This window comes from Schistocerca nitens, chromosome 5 (genome assembly GCF_023898315.1).
Source record: "Schistocerca nitens isolate TAMUIC-IGC-003100 chromosome 5, iqSchNite1.1, whole genome shotgun sequence".
NCBI classification, from domain to species: Eukaryota; Metazoa; Arthropoda; class Insecta; order Orthoptera; family Acrididae; genus Schistocerca; species Schistocerca nitens.
Window position 1 is genome coordinate 816,702,656 of NC_064618.1, and position 25,911 is coordinate 816,728,566.

Genomic DNA, 25,911 nt, shown 5'->3' on the forward strand with positions numbered 1-25,911 from the left:
GATGTGTGTGATGTCCTTAGGTTAGTCAGGTTTAAGCAGTTCTAAGTTCTAGGGGACTGATGACCTCAGAAGTTAAGTCCCATAGTGCTCAGAGCCATTGGAACCATTTTTCTTTTCGTTTTCAAACTCTTGTATTATGACGTGTACTATGCTGCAGGCCCAGCCGAATGAAGAATAATGGTGTCAGTGACGCAGTCAAAGCAAGCAGAATTTTCAGGTAAGTGTACTGGATTAAACGCGTGTATTAAGTCAACTATGCCAATAGTACCTCGCCGTCATTAGTTTGTCGAAATAATAAGCAGAAATAGCAAGCTGATATGTCACAGTTCAGGTGCACTGTTATTAATAATGAAATTTAAAGACTAGGTTTTCAGTTTTATGCTAAGGCACAAAGATCTTAAGTGAACTTGTGACAGGTACAGTACAGCTGTAAATGTGACCTAAGAAAATCTCTAAAATGTAAACATAGACCTAATTTTAAATATTATTTTCTGTCAAAATCACATTTTTCTTACAGAAAATGCTCTAAATTATTACCTCCAGCATCGCTACAAAGTTGTCAATTTTGAAGAAACGTAGCAGCATCGTAATAGGGGGAAAACTGCTAGTCACACCCAAAGACGTTCGCTTGTTGAACAAAGCCTCTCCCTCTCATCGCTAACTGGCTATCGTTCTATGGCCGCCGTTGCTTAATGGTGCATTTCGACGTTACCTAGCCTACTCAGCCCTTACTATGGGGTTGTTTTCCGCCACCCTCTCCGTAGTGCATTCGTTCTAACGTCACCGATCTCGGCATAAATGTGGTCGACGAACGAAAGCGTAGTGTACTTACTCCGTAATCAACCAGTTAAGGTAATAAACCATCAAGATTTTAAAGTTTGCTCTCTAGCATATGATATAAGACAATGCTACTGTTGTTGAAATAGCAGGTTCGTTGGAGAATCAGTGTTGTACAGAGGTTGGAGCAAAATATGGAAACACTGCGAGAAGGGCACGCTTGAACGTAAATACATATGTTGCAAATGCCGTCAGGTGACGTTGTTGTATTTCACCACGGATGGGCCGGCAGCGGTGACCGAGTTGTTCTAGGAGCTTCAGTCCGGAACCACGCGGCTGCTACGGTCGCAGTTTCGAATCCTGCCTCGGACATGGATGTGTGTGATGTCCTTAGGTTAGTTAGGTTTAAGTAGTTCTTTGTTTACGGGACTGATGAACTCAGCTATTAAGTCGCATAGTGCTTAGAGCCATTTGAACCAGGATGGCACCTGTGCATTGTTCAAATGGTTCAAATGGCTCTGAGCACTATGGGACTTAACTTCTAAGGTCATCAGTCCCCTAGAACTTAGAACTACTTAAACCTAACTAACCTAAGGACAGCACACACATCCATGCCCGAGGCAGGATTCGAACCTGCGACCGTAGCAGTCGCGCGGTTCCAGACTGTAGCGCCTTTAACCGCTTGGCCACTCCGGCCGGCCCTGTGCATTGTTATCAATACGTTGCAAGTATCGGTCGTGGCCAGAACAGCGTTCTCTATGGTTGTCAGTTTATTAAATCGGGGCTATGTGAATTCGAAAGTGGGCAAATTGTTGGTGTTCGTATGGGTGGTGCTCCCGCAATCACAGTAGCTGAAGTGTTTGGTGTTTCAAATGGGCACCGCATTGAATATTTATGTCCATATAAGTAAAGGGCAGAAACGTCATATGTTACGTCACAACGTCGACGTAAGTGTGTGTTGAGTAATGGTGACAGACGGTCATTGAAGGGAACTATGACGAAAAATATCGGAAATAGCTGGAAAAGGGACTGCAGAAGTGAATGTCGCGCTTACGAAACCTGCCAGCCCCAAAATAACACAAAGGAAGGCCTCCATAAACACGGAATGGTACGGCGAGCTGGAATAACAAAATCTTACATAATTGATGCAAATACCCGCCACGAAACCAGGACTAAAGAGGAATGGAAGAGAGTCATTTGGTCATTTCAGTCTTCTTCAACACCTTTTCCGACTTCTGGCCCAGTTTACGGCCAAAGAATGAAATATGGGGGGCTCTGGTCAGGATTTGGGCAGTCATATAGTGGTATTGTGTTGGCTCCAATGTTACTTTACCAGGTCGCATTACTGCCTATGATTATGTGACCCGTTTTGGCTGATCAGGTCCATCCCACGGTACAACATTTGTTCTCCAATGGCGATACTGTGCTCCGAGGCGATAGGGGCCCTTCTCGTACAGCTTGCATCGTACAGGTCTGATTTTATGAGCAGGAGGACGAATTGTTCCCTGTTACAGATATAGAGCCCTTGCTGAACGCTGGCAAAGTTCTGTTACTACTCTGTATGATCATGATGATGAGTCCCATACTCCTTTACAGAGCGTAGGGGAGCGACACGGGAGACCCGCGCCGCCTTACTAGGCAAGGTCCTACTGGAGGTGGTTTGCCATTGCCTTCCTCCGACCGTAATGGGGATGAATGATGATGATGAATACGACACAACACCACCTCGATGCAGGAAAAACCCCTGACCCCGCCGGGAATCGAACCCGGGACCCCGTGCTCGGGAAGCGAGAACGCTACCGCGAGACCACGAGCTGCGGACACTACTCTGTATATACATACAATTTCTGCAAAGTAGGTGACTTGTTACCAACTGTTGACAGCAATGGAAGCAGACAGATGGGTGTTAACAACAAAGCCAACTATAATTTCGCAAGCCAGCACCCAGCGTTACGCTTTGAAAGCCGCGCAGGGTAGGCGAGCGGTCTGGGGCGCGACGCCACGGTTCGCGAGGCTCCACCCGGCCGAGGTTCGACTCCTCCCTCGGGCATGGGTGTGCGTGTTGTCCATAGCGTAAGTTATTTTAAGTTAGATTAAGTAGCGTGTAAGCCTAGGGACCGATGACCTCAACAGTTTAGTCCCGTAGGAACCTACCACAAATTTTCCAAATTTACGCTTTGAAGTAGCTGTGTAACCTCCTGTGCACCATCTGAAGATGAGCCTGACAAGCATCGAAAATGTGACTGGTTACCGTTTTCTGTATTTATATTCATTTAAACAGCTCCTAGCTGTAAAATTTGATTTACTGTGTTGAACATATAAGATTATAGATCTTAATGCGTATCTCTTTCAAATTCTGGAGGTGGCAGGGGTCGAAAGGCTATTTACAATTTTTACAGAAACCAGATGGTAGTTATAAGAGTCGAGGGGCATGAAAGGGAAGCAGTGGTTAGGAAGGGAGTGAGACAGGGTTGTGGCCTATCCTCGATGTTATTAACTCTGCATAGGAAGCAAGCAGTAAAGGAAACAAAAGAAAAATTCGGAATAGGAATTAAAATCGATGGAGAAGAAATAAAAACTTTGAGGTTCGCCGATGACATTGCAGTTCCGTCAGAGACAGCAAAGGACTGGGAAGAGCAGCTGAATGGAATGGAAAGAGTCTTGAAGGGAGGATATAAGATAAATATCAACAAAAGCAGAACGAGGATAATAGAATGTAGTCGAATTAAATCGGGTGATGCTGAGGGAATTAGATTAGGCAATGAGAAGCTTAAAGTAGTAAATGAGTTTTGCTATTTGGGGAGCAAAATATCTGATGATGGCCGAAGTAGAGAGGATATAAAATGTAGACTGGCAATGGCAAGGACAGCGTTTCTGAAGAAGTGAAATTTGTTAACATCGAGTATAGATTTAAGTGTCAGGAAGTCATTTCTGAAAGTATTATAGAGTGTAGCCATGTATGGAAGTGAAACATGGACGATAAATAGTTTGGACAGGAAGGGAATAGAAGCTTTCGAAATGTGGTGCTACAGAAGAATGCTGAAGATTAGATGGGTAGATCACATAACTAATGAGGAGCTATTGAATAGAATTGGGGAGAAGAGAAATTTGTGGCTCAATTTGACTAGAAGAAGGGATCGGTTGGTAGGACATATTCTGAGGCATCAAGGGATCACCGATTTAGTATTGGAGGGCAGCGTGGAGGGTAAAAATCGTAGAGGGAGAGCAAGAGATGAATACACTAAACAGATTCAGAAAGATGTAGGTTGCATTAGGTTCTGGGAGGTGAAGAAACGTGCAGAGGATACAGTAGCATGGAGAGCTGCATCAAACCAGTCTCTGGAATGAAGACCACAACAACAAAAACGACAACATGCGTAGACTATGATAGCGGTTTAAATTTTTTAAATTTGCATCATAACCTTATGAAATAATGGAAGACAAATTTTTATTGTCTTTGCAAGCTGACAAACAGGCAGTCTCCAACTGAGACAGTTACTGGATTTTCGGTGCAGTTTTGGCTCGGCGCGCTAGGCTGCAGTGCTTACAAGTTGCGGGGACTGCGAGTTGCCGTTGCGGCAGTACAGTACTTACGGTGGTGGCTGTCCCACGGGCATGCTCGTGTGTCCGGGGAGCATTACTGCGCAGGGGCGCGGCTTGTGCTGCGCTGCGCTGCCAACACGCCCGCAAACGCTGTCGCCAGGTGCTTAGCCGGTACATTACGGCCCCGGCAGCCACCGCAACACCTGCTACAAGCTATCAGCTGCTGACCGTAGCTCTGCATAGACGCGCAAATGGCCTGTCTGTCGCTGCTACGACACTGATAACGTGTTATCGCCCCGTGCGTACTGTGCAAACCCGATAACTCGGTCGCTCACTACCTGTCTCCTGTTACCTAACGTCACGACGTTTCGCGCCTTCGTCTTACGACGGGAACCTGGAAACAGCGTGCCAGCGAATACGACGACCTACCAGTCGAGGCTCGTGTGAAGTAACTCGTGCAGCAGACTTTATGTCTCCACTTTACGGTAGAGGCATGGAATGTACGATAATCGGAAAAGTTATTGATCACCACACTAAAACAGAACACTGGTGGCTTTGGTGTGCTGCATATGATGTAGAATTGGTATCATGCGGCGATATACGAGGGCTATCCACAAAGTACATTACGTTTTGGAATTAAAAATAAATAAAGGATTGGAATTTTTTTATTATATACAGATGAAAGCCACACTTAAATACTACTTTTCTACATAGTTGCCATTTAAATTAAGGCACTTATCATAGCGATGGACGAGTTTGGTAATTCCTTCGTCGTAAAATTCGGCCGCCTGCGCCTTCAACCACGTGGTTACCTCTTCTTTTGGGACAGAAAAGGTGTGATTTTTGTGGATTTCCTGCAAAGAGGCACTACAATAAACTCTCAAAGGTATTGCCAAACTCTGCACAACCTCAGAAGAGCAATACAAAACAAGCGCAGGGGAAAGTTGGGCTCAAAGATCTTGCTGATTCACGACAACGCCCGGGCCCACACGGCAAATGCCACTCGTGAAGATCTCGAATCTTTTAAGTGGGAGTTGTTTCCTCATCCGCCGTACAGTCCCGACCTGGCACCGAGCGACTTCCACTTATTCCCAGCAATGAAGAAGTGGTTGGTTATGCAGCGTTTTGATGACGACGCACAGCTTCAAGAAGAGGTAACCACGTGGTTGAAGGCGCAGGCGGCCGAATTTTACGACGAAGGAATTTCCAAGCTCGTCCATCGCTACGATAAGTGCCTTAATTTAAATGGCAACTATGTAGAAAAGTAGTATTTTAGTGTGGCTTTCATCTGTATATAATAAAAAAAATTTCCAATACTTTATTTATTTTTAATTCCAAAACGTAATGTACTTTGTGGATAGCCCTCGTATATTATAACTACCGGGTGATCAAAAAGTCAGTATAAATTTGAAAACTGAATAAATCACGGAATAATGTACATAGACCGGTACAAACTGACACTCATGCTTGGAATGACATGGGGTTTTATTAGAACCAAAAAAATACACAACTTCAATATATGTCCGTCGGATGGCGCTTCATCTGATCAGAATAGCAATAATTAGCATAACAAAGTAAGACAGAGCAAAGATGATGTTCTTTACAGGAAATTCTCAATAGGTCCACCGTCATTCCTCAAAAATAGCTGTAGTTGAGCAAATCGAGGAATAATGTTGTGAAGAGCACTGTACAGCATGTCCGGAGTTATGGTGAGGCATTGGCGTCGGATGCTGTCTTTCAGTATCCCTAGAGATGTCGGTCGATAACGATACACTTGCGACTTCAGGTAACCCCAAATCCAATAATCGCACGGCCTGAGGTCTGGGGACCTGGGAGGCCAAGCATGACGGAAGTCGCGGCTGAGCACACGATCGTCACCAAACGACGCGCGCAAGAGATCTTTCACGCGTCTAGCAATATGGGGTGTTTTTTTTTTCTTGGTTCTAACAAAACCCCATGTCATTCCAAGCATGCGTGTCAATGTTTACCTCTCTATCTACATTATTCCGTGGTTTATTAAGTTTTCAAATTTATACGACTTTTTGATCACCTGGTATATGAAATAAAATCGTCATAACTTCTGAACGGTTTGCGTTATGATGTTGAAACTGCACGGTTGCCCACGGGGCAAAATTGACACCTTTGGGGAACTGAGAATACGCATTTTGCTTTCGAGATGCCTCTTCACCCTCAGCTGGTCACTCTGTAGTGTGCAATGTCCAGTCAAGGAACAATCGGTGCGATATTCCTTGATGACTCGGTAGTTTTGAAAGATGATTGCATCCCCATTATCCAAAGTGACACTGATTCTCACAAGACGTGGTTCTTGCAAGACGGAGCTCGAACCCATCGAAGGAGGAGAATTTTTCGTGTCCTGGAGAGGCACTTTGGGGGCCGCATTCAGACTCTGGAGTACCAAGAGGCTACTGACATGGGCCTCAAACGGCCGCCACGTTCTCTGGATCTGAACATAAGCAACTTCTTTTTGTCAGGCTATATTGAAGACAAGGTGTACAGCAGTAAACCCAAAACCATTGCCGAGCTGAGAACAGCCATTCAGGAGGTCATCGACAGCATGGATGATCCGACACTTCAGCTGGTCATGCAGAATTTCGCTATTCGGCTGCACCGCATCGTCGCCAGTCATGGCAGACATCTCGAACATGTCATAAAGTAAATCCAAATATCTATAGTGACGTTTATATGTTGAATAAAGTGTGAGCATGCCGTAGTTCGTAATTAATTTACGTTTCTTTTCATTTAGTTCAATAATTGTCACCTGTAACTATATACAGGGTGTTTCAAAAATGACCGGTATATTTGAAACGGCAATAAAAACTAAACGAGCAGCGATAGAAATACACCGTTTGTTGCAATATGCTTGGGACAACAGTACATTTTCAGGCAGACAAACTTTCGAAATTACAGTAGTTACAATTTTCAACAACAGATGGCGCTGCAAGTGATGTGAAAGATATAGAAGACAGCGCCGTCTGTGGGTGCGCCATTCTGTACGTCGTCTTTCTGCTGTAAGCGTGTGCTGTTCACAACGTGCAAGTGTGCTGTAGACAACATGGTTTATTCCTTAGAACAGAGGATTTTTCTGGTGTTGGAATTCCACCGCCTAGAACACAGTGTTGTTGCCACAAGACGAAGTTTTCAACGGAGGTTTAATGTAACCAAAGGACCGAAAAGCGATACAATAAAGGATCTGTTTGAAAAATTTCAACGGACTGGGAACGTGACGGATGAACGTGCTGGAAAGGTAGGGCGACCGCGTACGGAAACCACAGAGGGCAACGCGCAGCTAGTGCAGCAGGTGATCCAACAGCGGCCTCGGGTTTCCGTTCGCCATGTTGCAGCTGCGGTCCAAATGGCGCCAACGTCCACGTATCGTCTCATGCGCCAGAGTTTACACCTCTATCCATACAAAATTCAAACGCGGCAACCCCTCAGCGCCGCTACCATTGCTGCACGAGAGACATTCGCTAACGATATAGTGCACAGGATTGATGACGGCGATATGCATGTGGGCAGCATTTGGTTTACTGATGGAGCTTATTTTTACCTGGACGGCTTCGTCAATAAACAGAACTGGCGCATATGGGGAACCGAAAAGCCCCATGTTGCAGTCCCATCGTCCCTGCATCCTCAAAAAGTACTGGTCTGGGCCGCCATTTCTTCCAAAGGAATCATTGGCCCATTTTTCAGATCCGAAACGATTACTGCATCACGCTATCTGGACATTCTTCGTGAATTTGTGGCGGTACAAACTGCCTTAGACGACACTGCGAACACCTCGTGGTTTATGCAAGATGGTGCCCGGCCACATCGCACGGCCGACGTCTTTAATTTCCTGAATGAATATTTCGATGATCGTGTGATTGCTTTGGGCTATCCGAAACATACAGGAGGCGGCGTGGATTGGCCTCCCTATTCGCCAGACATGAACCCCTGTGACTTCTTTATGTGGGGACACTTGAAAGACCAGGTGTACCGCCAGAATCCAGAAACAATTGAACAGCTGAAGCAGTACATCTCATCTGCATGTGAAGCCATTCCGCCAGACACGTTGTCAAAGGTTTCGGGTAATTTCATTCAGAGACTACGCCATATTATTGCTACGCATGGTGGATATGTGGAAAATATCGTACTATAGAGTTTCCCAGACCGCAGCGCCATCTGTTGTTGACAATTGTAACTACTGTAATTTCGAAAGTTTGTCTGCCTGAAAATGTACTGTTGTCCCAAGCATATTGCAACAAACGGTGTATTTCTATCGCTGCTCGTTTAGTTTGTATTGCCGTTTCAAATATAACGGTCATTTTTGAAACACCCTGTATATGTTGTGTCAGTTCTTTCTGACATATCCGAAAGACAGATACCACACACAGAAACACACACACACACACACACACACACACACACACACACACACACACATTCCAGTCCGTCACAGTTTTTCAACATTTCCCCATTGATTTATATCAATGCCCACTGGCAGCTAATGTCTTGAATTCCTTCATTTCTTGCTAATATAGCTTTCCAGCGCTAAAATTAGCCACTTAGTCATAGCGCTGAAGTGCTATCTTAGTCGGTCGCATGGAATTAGCAGACTAATGCGCGTCAACATGGAGACGTGGCAGAACGTCACAGAGAGGGGCTATCACCACCTCATGGATGAAGTTGCCCCATTCGTTGGAGCAAATGGGAATACGAAGAAAGTCAGGAAGACCTTTGTGTTTAGCACGAGAGGCAAAAGAGAGATTTCAGATTAGCTGAAGTGTCATCAACCAAATTTCATCTGCAGTACTGACAATGCTGGGTATCAATGGGAAAAATTCAAGACTTTCGTACAATACGCTTCAGACAATGATGTCCAGAGCGAAACTGTGAGGAATGGGAAAGATTCACCGTGTTTCCACAACAGTGTTAGGACGCTGCTATGAAAGCAAAGAGAGTTTCACTCAAAATTCAAACTTAGCCATAGCCTTACAGATAAACAATAATCATAGTGCTCAGAGCCATAAACAATAATCAAACGAAGCCAAAAAAGTATCATGAGGATGGCTATCCGTGAAGCGTTCAACGAATATGAAAGTAGAACTCTAGCTACCAACTTGACAGAAAACTCTAACAATTTCTGGTCTAACGTCAAACGAGTTAACTGAATGAAGTCATCTACCCAGACACTTTGAGAGCATAATGGCACTAAAACAGAGAATGACACAGAAAATACCGAGGCACTAATAGTTTTTTTTCCGAACTGTTTCACAGAGCAAGATCTCCTCTAACTCATCGCACGAGTGACAAAATGTCAGGTATCGAAATAAGTGACCAGGTGACAGAAAGCAACTGAAATGTCTCAACAGAGTAAAGGCCACTGGACCTCGGTTTCAGTTGTACGCAGAGTATGCCAAAGAACTTGGCCCTGTCCTACCAGTAGTGTACCGCAGGTCTCTTAGGGAGCGATGGCTCTTAATGACTGGCAAAACCACAGGTCATTGCCGTTTTCAAGGAGAGTTTTCAGTCTCCGATGCGGGTCAGTTATAGGATTTTGGAACATGTTTAATCTCGCGCATTACGGTATTTCTGGAGGCCGGAAATGTCCTCTACGGGAAAACAACGATTTTGTGTAGCCCACCTCGCTCTGTTCCTACTGAGAAATCCAGAAAGCAATAGATACAGACCCCCAGATGGAAGCAGTGCTCCTTGACTTTCTGAAGGCTTTTGATAGAGTTCCGCACCGCCACCTACTGAACAAAATATGAATATACGGAATATCAGACCAACTGTGTGAGTGGACTGAAGAGCTTCTGGCAAACAGAATACAGCACGTCATTCTGAACGGGGAGAAGTCTTCAGACGTAAAAGTAACTTTGGACAGCGCCAGGGGAGTGTTACAGCACCATTACTTTTCATAATACACTCCTGGAAATTGAAATAAGAACACCGTGAATTCATTGTCCCAGGAAGGGGAAACTTTATTGACACATTCCTGGGGTCAGATACATCACATGATCACACTGACAGAACCACAGGCACATAGACACAGGCAACAGAGCATGCACAATGTCGGCACTAGTACAGTGTATATCCACCTTTCGCAGCAATGCAGGCTGCTATTCTCCCATGGAGACGATCGTAGAGATGCTGGATGTAGTCCTGTGGAACGGCTTGCCATGCCATTTCCACCTGGCGCCTCAGTTGGACCAGCGTTCGTGCTGGACGTGCAGACCGCGTGAGACGACGCTTCATCCAGTCCCAAACATGCTCAATGGGGGACAGATCCGGAGATCTTGCTGGCCAGGGTAGTTGACTTACACCTTCTAGAGCACGTTGGGTGGCACGGGATACATGCGGACGTGCATTGTCCTGTTGGAACAGCAAGTTCCCTTGCCGGTCTAAGAATGGTAGAACGATGGGTTCGATGACGGTTTGGATATACCGTGCACTATTCAGTGTCCCCTCGACGATCACCAGTGGTGTACGGCCAGTGTAGGAGATCGCTCCCCACACCATGATGCCGGGTGTTGGCCCTGTGTGCCTCGGTCGTATGCAGTCCTGATTGTGGCGCTCACCTGCACGGCGCCAAACACGCATACGACCATCATTGGCACCAAGGCAGAAGCGACTCTCATCGCTGAAGACGACACGTCTCCATTCGTCCCTCCATTCACGCCTGTCGCGACACCACTGGAGGCGGGCTGCACGATGTTGGGGCGTGAGCGGAAGACGGCCTAACGGTGTGCGGTACCGTAGCCCAGCTTCATGGAGACGGTTGCGAATGGTCCTCGCCGATACCCCAGGAGCAACAGTGTCCCTAATTTGCTGGGAAGTGGCGGTGCGGTCCCCTACGGCACTGCGTAGGATCCTACGGTCTTGGCGTGCATCCGTGCGTCGCTGTGGTCCGGTCCCAGGTCGACGGGCACGTGCACCTTCCGCCGACCACTGGCGACAACATCGATGTACTGTGGAGACCTCACGCCCCACGTGTTGAGCAATTCGGCGGTACGTCCACCCGGCCTCCCGCATGCCCACTATACGCACTCGCTCAAAGTCCGTCAACTGCACATACGGTTCACGTCCACGCTGTCGCGGCATGCTACCAGTGTTAAAGACTGCGATGGAGCTCCGTATGCCACGGCAAACTGGCTGACACTGACGGCGGCGGTGCACAAATGCTGCGCAGCTAGCGCCATTCGACGGCCAACACCGCGGTTCCTGGTGTGTCCGCTGTGCCGTGCGTGTGATCATTGCTTGTACAGCCCTCTCGCAGTGTCCGGAGCAAGTATGGTGGGTCTGACATACCGGTGTCAATGTGTTCTTTTTTCCATTTCCAGGAGTGTATATGTAAATGAACTAGTAGAACGCTGAAAGTTCCACGAGGCTTTTAAGTAGGTGATGCTGTTGTGTACAGAAAAGTAGCAACGCTGGAAAATTGTAGCGATATGCAGGATGAGCTGAAGAGTTACCACGCTTCGTGCAGGGAGTGCAACTGAAACTCAGCATAAACAAATGCAATGTATTGTGATTGCAAAGACAGAGATACTGTTTATTGTATGATTACACGATTCAAGAACAATCCCCGTAAGCAGTTACTTCTACAAAATATCTAGGAGTGTGCGTGTGGGTCGATGTAAAGTGGAAGGACCACACAAAATTTATTGCGAGTAAGGCAGAACCATGAACCATGGACCTTGCCGTTGGTGGGGAGGCTTGCATGCCTCAATGATACAGATAGCCGTACGGTAGGTGCAACCACAACGGAGGGTTATCTGTTGAGAGGCCAGACAAACGTGTGGTTCCTGAAGAGGGGCAGCAGCCTTTTCAATAGTTGCACGGGCAACAGTCTAGATGATTGACTGATCTGGCCTTGTAACACTAACCAAAATGGCCTTGCTGTTCTCGTACTGCGAACGGCTGAAAGCAAGAGGAAACTACAGCCGTAATTTTTCCCGAGGGCATGCAGCTTTACTTTACGTCCTCTTGGATAAAATATTCCGGAGGTAAAATAGTCCCCCATTCGGATCTCCGGGCGGGGACTACTCAAGAGGATGTTATCAGGAGAAAGAAAACGCGTTCTACAGATCGGAGCGTGGAATGTCAGATCCCTTAATCGGGCAGGTAGGTTAGAAAATTTAAAAAGGGAAATGGATAGGTTAAAGTTAGATATAGTGGGAATTAGTGAAGTTCGGTGGCAGCAGGAACAAGACTTTTGGTCGGGCGAATACAGGGTTATAAATACAAAATCAAATAGGGGTAATGCAGGAGTAGGTTTAATAATGAATAAAAAAAATGGGAGTGCGGGTAAGCTACTACAAACAGCATAGTGAACGCATTATTGTGGCCAAGATAGACACGAAGCCCATCCTTACTACAGTAGTACAAGTTTATATGCCAACTAGCTCTGAAGATGACGAAGAAATTCATGAAATGTTTGATGAAATAAAAGAAATTATTCAGATAGTGAAGGGAGACGAAAATTTAATAGTCATGGGTGACTGGAATTCGGTAGTAGGAAAAGGAAGAGAAGGAAACGTAGTTGGTGAATATGGATTGGGGCTAAGAAATGAAAGAGGAAGCCGCCTGATAGAATTTTACACGGAGCACAACTTAATCATAGCTAACACTTGGTTCAAGAACCATAAAAGATGATTGTATACATGGAAGAAGACGGAGATACTGGCAGATTTCAGATAGATTATATAATGGTAAGACAGAGATTTAGGAACCAGGTTTTAAATTGTAGAATTGTAGAATTTTACACAGAGCACCACTTAATCATAGCTAACACTTGGTTCAAGAATCATAAAAGAAGGTTGTATACATGGAAGAAGCCTGGAGATACTGGCAGATTTCAGATAGATTATATAATGGTAAGACAGAGATTTAGGAACCAGGTTTTAAATTGTAAGACATTTCCAAGGGCAGAAGTGGACTCTGACCACAATCTATTGGTTATGATCTGTAGATTAAAACTGAAGAAACTGCAAAAGGTGGGAATTTAAGGAGATGGGACCTGGATAATCTGAAAGAACCAGAAGTTGTACAGAGTTTCAGGGAGAGCATAAGGGATCAATTGACAGGAATGGGGAAAGAAATACAGTAGAAGAAGAATGGGTAGCTTTGAGTGATGAAATAGTGAAGGCAGCAGAAGATCAAGTAGGTAAAAAGACGAGGGCTAGTAGAAACCCTCGGGTAACAGAAGAAATATTGAATTTAATTGATGAAAGGAAAAATTTAAAAATGCAGTAAATGAAGCAGGCAAAAAGGAATACAAACGTCTCAAAAATGATACCGACAGAAAGTGCAAAATGGCTATGCAGGGTTGGCTAGGATGTAGAGGCTTATCTCACTAGGGTAAGATAGATACTGCCTACAAGGAAATTAAAGAGACCTTTGGAGAAAGGAGAACCACTTCCATGAATATCAAGAGCTTAGATGGAAACCCAGTTCTAAGCAAAGAAGGGAAAGCAGAAAGGTGGAAGGAGTATATAGAGGGTATATACAAGGGCGATGTACTTGACCACAATATTATGGAAATGGAAGAGGACGTAGATGAAGATGGAATGGGAGATATGATACTGCGTGAAGAGTTTGACAGAGCACTGAATGACCTGAGTCGAAACAAGGCCCCCGGAGTAGACAACACAGCAATAAAATTACTGACAGCCTTGGGAGAGCCAGTCCTGACAAAACTCCACCATCTAGTGAGCACGATGTATGTGACAGGCGAAATACCATCAGACTTCAAGAAGAATATAATAATTCCAATCCCAAAGGTGTTGACAGATGTGAAAATTACCGAATTATCAGTTTAATAAGTCATAGCTGCAAAATACTAACGAGAATTGTTTACAGACGAATGGAAAAACTGATAGAAGCCGACCTCGGGGAAGATCAGTTTGGATTCCGTAAAAATGTTGGAACACGTGAGGCAATACTGACACTACGACTTATCTTAGAAGAAAGATTAAGGAGAGGCAAACCTACGTTTCTAGCATTTGTAGACTTAGAGAAAGCTTTTGACAATGTTGATTGGAATACTCTCTTTCAAATTCTGAAGGTGGCAGGGGTAAAATACAGGGAGCGAAAGGCTATTTACAATTTGTACAGAAACCCGATGGCAGTTATAAGGGTCGAGGGACATGAAAGGGAAGCAGTGGTTGGGAAGGGAGTGAGACAGGGTTGTAGCCTCTCCCCAATGTTATTCAACCTGTATATTGAGCAAGCAAGCAATGAAGGAAACAAAAGAAAAATTCGATGAATTGATGACATTGTAATTCTGCCAGAGACAGCAAAGGACTTGGAAGAGCAGTTGAACGGAATGGACAGTGTCTTGAAAGGAGGACATTAGATGAACATCAACAAAAGCAAAACGAGGATAATGGATTGTAGTCGAATTAAGTATGGTGATGCTGAGGGAATTAGATTAGGAAATGAGACACTTAAAGTAGTAAAGGAGTTTTGCTATTTGGGGAGCAAAATAACTGATGATGGTCGAAGTAGAGAGGATATAAAATGTAGACTGGCAATGACAAGGAAAGCGTTTCTGAAGAAGAAAAATTTGTTAACATCGAGTATAGATGTGAGTGTCATTAAGTCGTTTCTGAAAGTATTTGTATGGAGTGTAGCCATGTATGCAAGTGAAACGTGGACGATAAATAGTTTAGACAAGAAGATAATAGAAGCTTTCGAAATGTGGTGCTACAGAAGAATGCTGAAGATTAGATGGGTAGATCACATAACTAATGAGGAGGTATCGAATAGAATTGGGGAGAAGAGGAGCTTGTGGCACAACTTGACTAGAAGAAGGGATCGGTTGGTAGGACATGTTCTGATACATCGAGGTATCACCGATTTAGTATTGGAGGGCAGCATGGAGGGTAAAAATCGTAGAGGGAGACCAAGAGATGAATATACTAAGCAGATTCAGAAGGATGTAGGGTGCAGTGGGTACTGAGAGATGAAGAAGGTTGCACAGGACAGAGTAGCGTGGAGAGCTGCATCAAACCAGTCTCAGGACTGAAGACCACAACAACAACAAGGCAGACGGCAGAATGAGCTAAATTGGAAGAATCCTCAGCAAATGTAGTCCATTAGGGAAGGAAGTAGCTTACAAAACACTTGCTCGACCAACAACGAATACAGTTCATCACAGTAGGGTCCACACAAAATAGGATTGATAGATGAAATACAGAAGATCCAAAGAAGAGCAAAACATTCCGTTACGGGTTTATTTAGTAAGCACGAAAGCGTTCCGGAGGTGCTCAGTCAACTCCAGCGGCAGACACTGTGAGATGCGTTCTCCAGCACAGTGTGCTCTACCATTGAGATTCAGAAGCGAACGTTCCTTGAAGAGTCAACCAACATATTGATCCCTCCTGTGTGTACTTGGCGAAAAGATCATGAAGATAAAATCAGAAAGATTCGAACCCACAAGGGAGCTGGCAGTAACTATTCTTCCCACGAACCTTACGCGGCTGGATCAGGAAATACGCTTCGCCAAACACCGTAAGGAGGCTTGCAAAGTAGATGTAGATGTAGATAGGTGTAACGCCGTGCCCCTGGGACAAGGAAACGAAGCAAGCAGTAGTGGAGATACGTAAGTGCATTTATTCCTGAAGTGAAAAGCGATGATCCAGGCACGCCGGCAAGGTGACGCTCAGTGTGTTTAGGACTGGCATGTTAGCGCACTGTACTCGTCAAGGGCAAACTGTTACAAGAGTGAACTACCCTCATGATTTTATGGAGGCTATCGAGACGAAGCACAGTGTGAAACTGTCCAAGGCGGAATGTTTGCTTCGCTGCAACATAGGACACAGTCACACGTCTGCGCCGGCCAGGGTGACCGTGCGGTTCTGGGCGCTACAGTCTGGAACCGCGAGACCGCTACGGTCGCAGGTTCGAATCCTGCCTCGGGCATGGATGTGTGTGATGTCCTTAGGTTAGTTAGGTTTAAGTAGTTCGAAGTTCTAGGGGACTGATGACCTCGGAAGTTAAGTCCCATAGTGCTCAGAGCCATTTGAACCATCACACGTCTGCGTCTATAGATGTCAAATTTCGTCTTCCCTTCCCGTCCTCCTATTTTGTTGACAGGATTGATTTCTTCTTGTTTCGTCGGATGAGCGAACATTACATTCCAGTCATTTACAGAATTACGACGAGGTGACTTTCATTGTGGAACGTCTCCTGAACAATCAAAATGCAGACTTTTACAACCAAAGACTCAGCGAAGGTCATCCGTTGCTGTAAAAATGAGTCACAGTGAAGGGTGAGTATTTAGAGAAGGACAGACACCATGGTTTAACGTAGTGGCTTGATTTTTTTTTCTTTCCAAGCTAATGATTAAAGCTTTACGATTACGCCTTAGAGATGTCATGAGAGCGATTCTCGCTACCTGTAGCGACCTGAGATCTGTTTCGATACGAAATCGAAAGCGCGATGTAACCTCTTTGCCTGTAGCTAAGCAACCGCCTCTTTCGCAACCCGACTGTGGGCAGGCGTTGTATCTGGTGCCTCGACCTAACGGCGATCCAAGTTGCCCTCAGTCGTTGACCAGTGATAACTGAACGATGCCCGTCCAAGGACAAGTGCTGGTAGTATTCTTACAGGAAATCCAAAAGAACTTTTTATTATTACTCTAAATACAAAGTCATTAATATTGATTCAGTTGGCAATATCCCGTATACCAACGGCAATTTATCAGTTCTTACCGTGTTACCAGTAGGATTGCTATACTTTAGCATACTACTTTTGTGTATCCTGTGTACAATCTTCGTCTCTTTTACTCGCTTAAATATACTGTGTCTGCGAAGATTTGTTTTACACCGAAATCTGCCCTTTTCTGAAGCCTATGTAACATCGTACCAGGCTACGGATTAGACTTACGTATACTCTGAATTGTTAAAAGCAAGCTGTAACTTGTCTAACGTTTCCGGTGTTGAGATGGCCTTATGGACACGTTCCAAAAGCCAGAAAATAAAAAAAAGTGCTGGTAGCCATGTGGGGACACGAACGTTATCACCAATTGCCAAAACTGAATATCATTTCGAGCAAATCTGTATTCGTATTCTATCAACTTTACATGCCAAGAAAGCTTGTCACTCGGATTTGATATAAAGCACCCTTTGAACTTGGTCTGTTTTTTGTGTGTGCGGAAATCACCGACAAATTGGAATTGCTGAGGCGTATGAACTTGTGTGATGAGCTTCTTAATGTGTATACTGTATAAGTTTCTGTTGGAAGCTATCTACTGTGCCACAATCTTCTTCATAGTTTGTGCTTCGGATCTGAGTTAACCTTGGCTTCATTTGACGACTTAACCAATTGGCGTAACTTGGACTGATATAATTCCTCATGCCTCTTTTATTTCTGTCTATCACCTTTGAGCCAGGTTCGTAATATATGGACATTGTTTGCCCCGCCTTTAGGATGATTTTGATACTCAAGATTAATTTTACTGATTGCTGTTTTAAGTGAAGCATCGAGAGCGTTCTTGCTTAAACTTCGTTTATACATATTTTAGAAAACCATTCAGAATAATCTCTATCTAAAACCAATTTATGTACATTGCTACTTGTTGTTTGGCGGAAATTTGCATTTTACTAGAATATTTATGACCCGTCAAGAAATATTTCTTTCCTCTATTTTTCACATTGTTTCAGAGTCGTTCCTTGCATGTTCTTATCGTGTCTTTACAGCTGTTAATTAAACCGTTACTTAAACGATTTTTGATGATTAATGTATCTTTATTTAGTTGGTCAGTTAGTTAGTTAGTTACGTGTTCCATTGATCAATTGCACTGAAAAACCGTTATGATGTGGAACGTGTCAAATCCACAAGAAATGCGCACAGGAAACAAGGTGTTTTTTTTTTTACTTTATAGTATTATACCTAAATATTTCTATTATCTATCCCATTCCCTTAAATGGCACAAAATGCATATTTTATATCTCTAGATTTATTTACTCATATTCAAGAATTCAGCTATGGTGTAGAAGGAGTTGTCAAGGAGGTATCATTTCAGTTTGTTTTTGTAACTATTACTGTTGTCTGTCAGACATTGTATTTCATCTGGTAATTTATCAAAAAGTTTTATTGCAGAATTTTTTACCCCTTTCTGTGCCAAAGATAGGTTAAGTAAGGGATAGTGTAGGTCTTTCTTTTTTCTCGTATTGTAATCATGAATGTCGCTGTTGATTTTAAACTGGGCCATGTTGTTGAGAAAAAATTTCATTACTGAGTAAATGTACTGTGAAGCAGTTGTAAGAATTCCTAACCTTATAAACAGATGCCTACAACATGTGCAACTATGTACCCCACACATTAGTCTAACTACTTTCTTTTGAGCAGTGAATACCTTTTGCCTAAGTGTTGAGTTGCCCCAGAATATTATTCCGTATGTCATCAGAGAGCAGAAGTATGCAAAGTATGTTAGCTTGCTAATTTCTACATCCTCAAAATTGGCAAATTATTCTGATTGCAAAAGTAGCTGAACCTAGTCGCTTTAGGAGATCCAAAATATGAATTTTCCAATTAAGATTCTCTTCTATATGTACACCCAAAATCTTAGTATGCTCTACCCTGCCTACTGAAGTCTTTTCATGTGTTTTGTTTATTGAAGGAATTATACTTTTTGCAGCAGAAAATTGGATGTACTGTGTTTTTTCAAAGTTCAGAGCAAGCCCATTCGCAGAAAACCAATTAATAACTTTTCCAAAGACCTTATTTGTATCATTTTCTATCGGACTTTCTTTTACTGTATTAATAATTATGCTTGTATCATCAGCAAACAGTGTCAGTTCAGCATCTTGTTTCACATAAGAAGGGAGGTCATTCACATATATAAAGAACAGGAGGGGACCAATGATCGAACCTTGTGGAACACCTAATGTAATTTCACCCCAGTTAGATGGAGTGGCAAACTCCTTTGAATCATTTGAAGCGTGTAAAGAGACTTTTTTCTTCCTATTCTCTAGATATGACTTAAACCACTCATATGCTGTTCCATTTATACCAGAGAATTGTAATTTCTCTAACATAATGTCATGGTTCACACAATCAAATGATTCCTACTGGTGACATTTTACTATTTGAAGACTATATTATGGGAACATGGGTTCATTAAAATGTTTTCTTTCTTTATTAGTAGTAGCTGAAGTCATACTGTGCTTTGATAATTTTACGTTGTCTAAGAATCACTTAAGTGAGGTCAAGGTTTACTCGATCTCACAACTTCTAAATTCAACTTAAACCTTATGCAGTGTGAGGCAGGAGGTAGGGTATATGCTTTGAGGAGTGATAGCAACAGTAATTCTGAACAAAAAACTTCACATGGACGTATGCCGTATTCCGAATGCTTACTAAGATACTAGACATTTAATGTAGATTGTTATTTATCTTCTGTATTATTCAAACATTGTCATTATTTATAAGGTGCCAAAGTAGTACAGAGGCCGTTGAGGCGAAGATTTTGATACAGGACAGTTGTGGTCTTCCATCTCAAATTGGCCAGCAAAAGCTACCCAAGCTGCAGAGATTTTCAACATTTTTCCGCTGTCTTCGCGCAAAATATCAGTCATTGAGAAAAAATGAACTTGGAATTTTCTGTAGGAAATGTAGTTTAATTTTCTACGGCGAAACGTTTCCGCTGAAGGGTGCGGTTTTCCAGTTATTAAAGAAAAACGTACAAGTGTTATATTAAATGTGTTGTGTGTCATAAACAATTCGAAATAGGGCACACGTCCATATGAAGGTTTTTGTTCAGAATCACTATTATTATCACCATTAAAAGCATGTATCTGTGCTCCTGTCTCGCCCAGTATATTAAATATTCATTGGTCATTCCCTGAATTTATTTAAGATTATTAATTTCGTAAGTTAAAGTAAGTTTCTAACTACAGCTTGGAAAATTTTTCTGTAGCAAATTTGCCTTTTTTGTTGTAAAGTGTTATTTTTTTGTGGCCTGTCGCCTTACCGCTCCCAGATCCTCCCCTGCTAAAGTATTTCATGTAGCAAGGATTACGTATATCGGTAGGTCGAGGAAGACTGAACGCAGTTAAATACTGAAATTAAAAGTGGACGTTGAAAGTAAGGTTACACAAAGCACTCAGAGGAAATGGCTCTGTGCGAGTACTGCACCGAGTTCACAGCAGTGTGGCTGGCAAAAAAATACCGCATGACGCATTTTGGAAGCCGTGCTGCCCCAACTGTGAATTCAGCGCACCGCGCTCTCACAGAGCTGGCTGGAGCGGAAATAAATTGCGGCCACCCCTGGAGAGTGGCCAGCGGCTCTCTGTCTGGCTGTAACTCTCGCCCCGTCGGTACCTCAGTCGCAGTGGGGGCGGTGGGGGCGGGGATGGACGAAGGGGTGGGGGCAGTCGCGGCGCGCTGGCCTAGGTAGTGCGACCTGCCAGGTCCCTCCTTCATCATAGCAGCGAGAGTCATGCAGCAGTACAAGTACACATACACTGTATAAATCTTAAGAGCTAAGCAGACGCGCCGTGAGACACGCTCCCGCTTTCTGCGTAATCTGAATTGTAAAAGAGCGTAAACGGAGAAATTGTTCGCCAGCGAGAGGGAGAACAGAAACTACACGCATGCAAGTTATCGCGTAATCTGCTCCAACTCCGCCGCCGCTGCTACATGCGCTGCGCCATCGCCGCCGCAAGCTTAGCATATCGGAACAATAGAGGAGGGGAGAGGTGACCACGCCACGCGGGAGGCGCGAGCAGTAATTGAGATTTACGTGTGAGCTCAGATTCTCATCTCGCACGCGAGGCGCTAGGTAATATTCGTCTTACAGCTCCGTCGCCATCTCGGCGTGATTTAGCCACAGATGAGGCCGCAAAACGCAGCGCTATGGGTCGATAGATCGAAGTGTGGTCACGTGATGTGTGCAGCGCTTGACTGAATTGTATTGTACTTCGGAGCGTAAAAGATGAAGCACTTGATGTACTCAGGCAGTACACGAATTCTTCAGAGGAGAAGCACGAAAGAAGATGGTTCGTGGTCGACCTGACGATATCGCTCGTCAAATGGTTCCGAAACGCACCTATATCCTTCAGACACAGGGTTCACTTTGTCTGCCTATGTCATATAAATATCAACAGAGTCCGTAATTAACTTCGGGTTCTTATATCAGTTAGGCAGCAATTATCGTTTTATAATTGAGTGTATTTACCTTAGTGTCAGCTGCTCGACTAAAATTTGCGATTCCTCTCAGGCTATACGCGTTGCAAGTTCTGTTTCCAAACATCCCAAAATTGGCGTGAATTTGTTCTGCGATTCTCAACATCTTCCTTTAATTAGTTTAAAATTTTCGGAAGCACGAAAGAAGATGGTTCGTGGTCGACCTGACGATATCGCTCGTCAAATGGTTCCGAAACGTACCTATATCCTTCCGACACATGGTTCACTTTGCCTGCCTATATCGTACAAATATCAACAGAGTCCGTAATTAACTTCGGGTTCTTATATCAGTTCGGCAGCAATTATCGTTTTATAATTCAGTGTATTTACCTTAGTGTCAGCTGCTCGACTAAAATTTGCGATTCCACTCAGGCCATACGCGTTGCAAGTTCTATTTCCAACCATCCGAATATTGGCGTGAATTTGTTCTGCGATTCTCAACATCTTACTTTAATTACCTTAAAATTTTCGGTTCTAACATTTCTTACCTTATCTTTATTTAAAACAATTCGTGTGGCTTCTGATTTCCGGCGGAAGTTTCTTCGGAAACATATGAAAGAGAAGGAGAGTATGACGTTCAAGACCCACCGATAACGACATCTTTAGAGCCGATAGAATCATATTAGACAAGAATTGGGAAGTGGGGTGTTCGAATTAATTCCAGTACTAGCTTCAAATCATTTAATGAAATTGTGGCTAACTTAAATCACGCTGGCGGACGGGTGTTTCAACCCTTCATTACTGTATATTATGACAGTGTCCTATCAACTATTAAGCTATTAAGCGCCCTGTCTCGACCATTAACACACTGACATTAATAATGCTTGGGGTGGGCACATCTTTGCGGAGTCTTGGAGAATCATTGCAATACTAACCGCCGGCTTTGATCAATGATTTAATGGTAATAACTGCTCTGACATTGGTGTCCATTTCGATTTGCGTTTTAGCAGAGGTATTTGTCGTTATATTTTCTTTACTTTCGAGGTAAATTATGTTTATATTAATACGCGCAGTTCATCGCGATTTTAATTCGAGCAATTTGTCGTAGGACCACCACAGCTGTAATGCTTTTTCTTACGATACTCGGTTTGTTTTCTTGCAGATAAATCACGTTATATTTTTGTGATATCTATTTCGATTTGCTCATGATATGCACATATATTAGTAGCTGTGTCTCGCAGTCTTCATTTGAGATGTAAAGATGAACAGTATTTTTCGATAGTTGATTCCATTTGTTTACGGTTAACTTCGTTTTAGTTCATGGTGTGTATTGTGATCCTCACTGCAGCTGTAGGAAAATTTTTCTGTACTCTATTCGTTTTCTTTTCGACAAATAGTTAAAGTTCTTCCTGTGCGACAATCGTTTCCGTCCACTACTATGCTGGATTTTATGCATCCCGCAATGTCTTCAAATACCATCCGCAAGATTTTCTTATTCTCTGACTTGCTATACGCAGACAACTGGTACTATAGAAAAAAATGAACGAGATATTTTTGTACGAAATTTAACGCAGTTAAATTTTACACTGGGATCCGTTTTCGCTGGAGGCCACTTTTTTCGAATTATTTAACAAAAACGCGTTTATATGTCAGTTTTGTACTTTTCTATTGAATAATTTGACAATTATGGCCTCTAGTGAAAACGTATCATAGTACAACATTTAAATACACCAGATTTCGTACTAAAAGGACCTGTTCATTTTTTCTGTGGCACTAATACGAGTAAATAGGTATGCAGGTCGTGGTCTAGCGGTAGCATTCTCGCTTCCCGAGCACCGAGGTCCCGGGTTCGATTGCGGGCGGCGTAAGGGATTTTCACCTGCCCCGAGATGACTGGGTTGTGTTGTGTTGCCTTCATCATCATCATTCATCCCCATTACGTTCGGAGGAAGGCAACAGAAAACCACCTCCGTTAGGACCTTGCCTAATACGCTCTGCCAGAAGCATGGGACTTCATTTCCATACTAATAAATTGCGCATAGTGAGTGAAAGAATATGAAAATCTTGTGCGTGTTACTTAAAGGCATTGTGGGTTGCGTACAACCCATGGGTAGAGGCAGCTGAATCAGCCTCTTATATTTGTAACCGCGTATCGAAGTCTCCACTTGAGCTACGTAGCTAACGCGTATTTTTCGACACTAGTTTCGATTTCTTTTCTACAGATGTTTTATTTTTATTTTGCATCGTGCATGCAGGTCAACATCACTGTTGTACAGTATTTTTTTACGACACTTCATTCGTTTCTTTTCGGATGAATCGTTAAAATTCTTCCCGTAAAAGCGTTAATGATTTACTTCTGAAAATGTGTATTGTAATCTCCATTTGAGCTAGAAAAGTATAGTGTATTTTCCGATACCAGCCACGATTTATTTACGAAAAATAATTTTTTAGTCCGTATTTGTTTTGTTATGTCCGGTGCAAGTGTAGAGATTGTTTGTACGATACTCGTTTCGTTTTATTTCCGAGAAATATTACTCTTCCTTCCGTTTGATTCATAGTAATAGTTGCAAATGGAACTATTTTCTCCTTACGTAGTGAATTTTCGGAATCAAAATTGTCTATGTTTTTTTGTGTTTTAAAATATCGCAGGGGTGTCCAGCCCCCGTCCGCGGGTCACATGTGACACGAAACGAGCCTCAGTGCCGCCCAGGAAGTGAGCGTTCGTCACACTATCGTTAAAAATAAGAATAATCTCTAAAATTCCATTTACTTAAGGTTACGATAACTGAATATTTTCGCTTTGCAACTACCACCACACGATACTATTCAATCTCAATGGTTCAACCCTTTGTTTTTGTTTCTCTTTGGTTACTGTTAGTGCTAAGTACGTTATGAGTGGATCAACAATAATCGTCTTCTTCAAATGCAGCCCGTGCGAGCCAAAAGGTTGAGAAACCCTGAAATATCGCCTGCGATGTGTGATAGTCCCTTTGTTGTTTACGTGTGTTTCGCATGTTCAAAGCCGACGGCTCGTATCGTAGTTTTGTCTTTATTCATGCCAATATCTTACTAGCTAATACGGAACCCTCTCGTTCATTAGGAGTTTGTCATTAGGCCGGTATTACACTATCAAATTTCTTTGTCAAATATTTGATCAAAGATGTGATCAAATATTCCGTCAAATATATTTGACAAAGATCTTTGACGTAGCGCTAGAAGGGGTATTACACTGTCATCATATTTTTCGTCAAAGTTCAAGATGGCTGACAACAACTTGTTATTAACTGCAGCAGTTGCTTGTACCACAATTGCACTGTGTGCACATGCGGAAGAGAAGCGGGGGAAAAAAAGGAAACACACCTGGGTGAAGCCGTGGGTTTTACGACGACACGATAAAAGCATTCAATGAAACTTGTTACGTGAGCTTATAGTGGAGGACGTCAAGTCGTACATCAATTACTTAAGAATGGATGAGCATACATTTCTGTATTTGCTCAGTGAAATGTATCCTCATATCACAAAGCACAATATTCACGTAAGAACTGCTACATCTGCAGAAGACAGGCTCACTGTAACACTCAGGTTCCTTGCTACAGGAGAGGGTTAGGTTAGGTTAGGTCAGGTCAGGTCTCCAATCTTCGCAATCTATTTTTGTATTCAGCGTGCCTCACGCTGTAAAGCGCCTCATCTGCTTCGTACATCTCTATTAATTTTGTAGTTGTCGGCACACACCAACTGTATTTACCGCCAATGTTTATAAAAACACTACAGACGACAGAATGCTCGATGCTAGCGCTCCATGTGGTAACATGTCACATTGCAGTGAACAGAAGACAAGCGACTTCTTTGATCAAATCTACAGCGAGGCCCTAGATTTGATCAAATATTGGACGACATTTGACAAAGTTGCCTATTCCACCATCAAATATCTTTGACAAAGATACTGGACAAAGATATTTGACAAAGAAATTTGATAGTGTAATACCGGACTTACAAGGGAACCTCCCCATCGCACCCCCCTCAGATTTAGTTATAAGTTGGCGTAGTAGATAGGCCTTGAAAAACTGAACACAGATCAATCGAGAAAACAGGAAGAAGTTGTGTGGAACTATGAAAAAAATAAGCAAAATATACAAACTGAGTAGTCCATGCGCAAGATAGGCAACATCAGGGAACCTGGGCGTTCAGGAGCGCCGTGGTCCCGTGGTTAGCGTGAGCAGCTGCGAAACGAGAGGTCCTTGATTCAATTCCCTCGAGTGAAAAAAAAAAAATGGCTCTGAGCACTATGGGACTCAACTGCTGTGGTCATAAGTCCCCTAGAACTTAGAACTACTTAAACCTAACTAACCTAAGGACAGCACACAACACCCAGCCATCACGAGGCAGAGAAAATCCCTGACCCCGCCGGGAATCGAACCCGGGAACCCGGGCGTGGGAAGCGAGAACGCTACCGCA

At 43.4% G+C, this 25,911-nt stretch overlaps 1 protein-coding gene across 2 annotated transcripts in view; it reads right to left on the reverse strand.

Moving 5' to 3' along the window:
* The window catches only part of LOC126259294 (atrial natriuretic peptide receptor 1-like), a 1,315,450-nt gene that overhangs the window by 1,288,473 nt on the left and 1,066 nt on the right, over window positions 1–25,911 (reverse strand). The gene's annotated exons all lie outside the window — the stretch shown is intronic.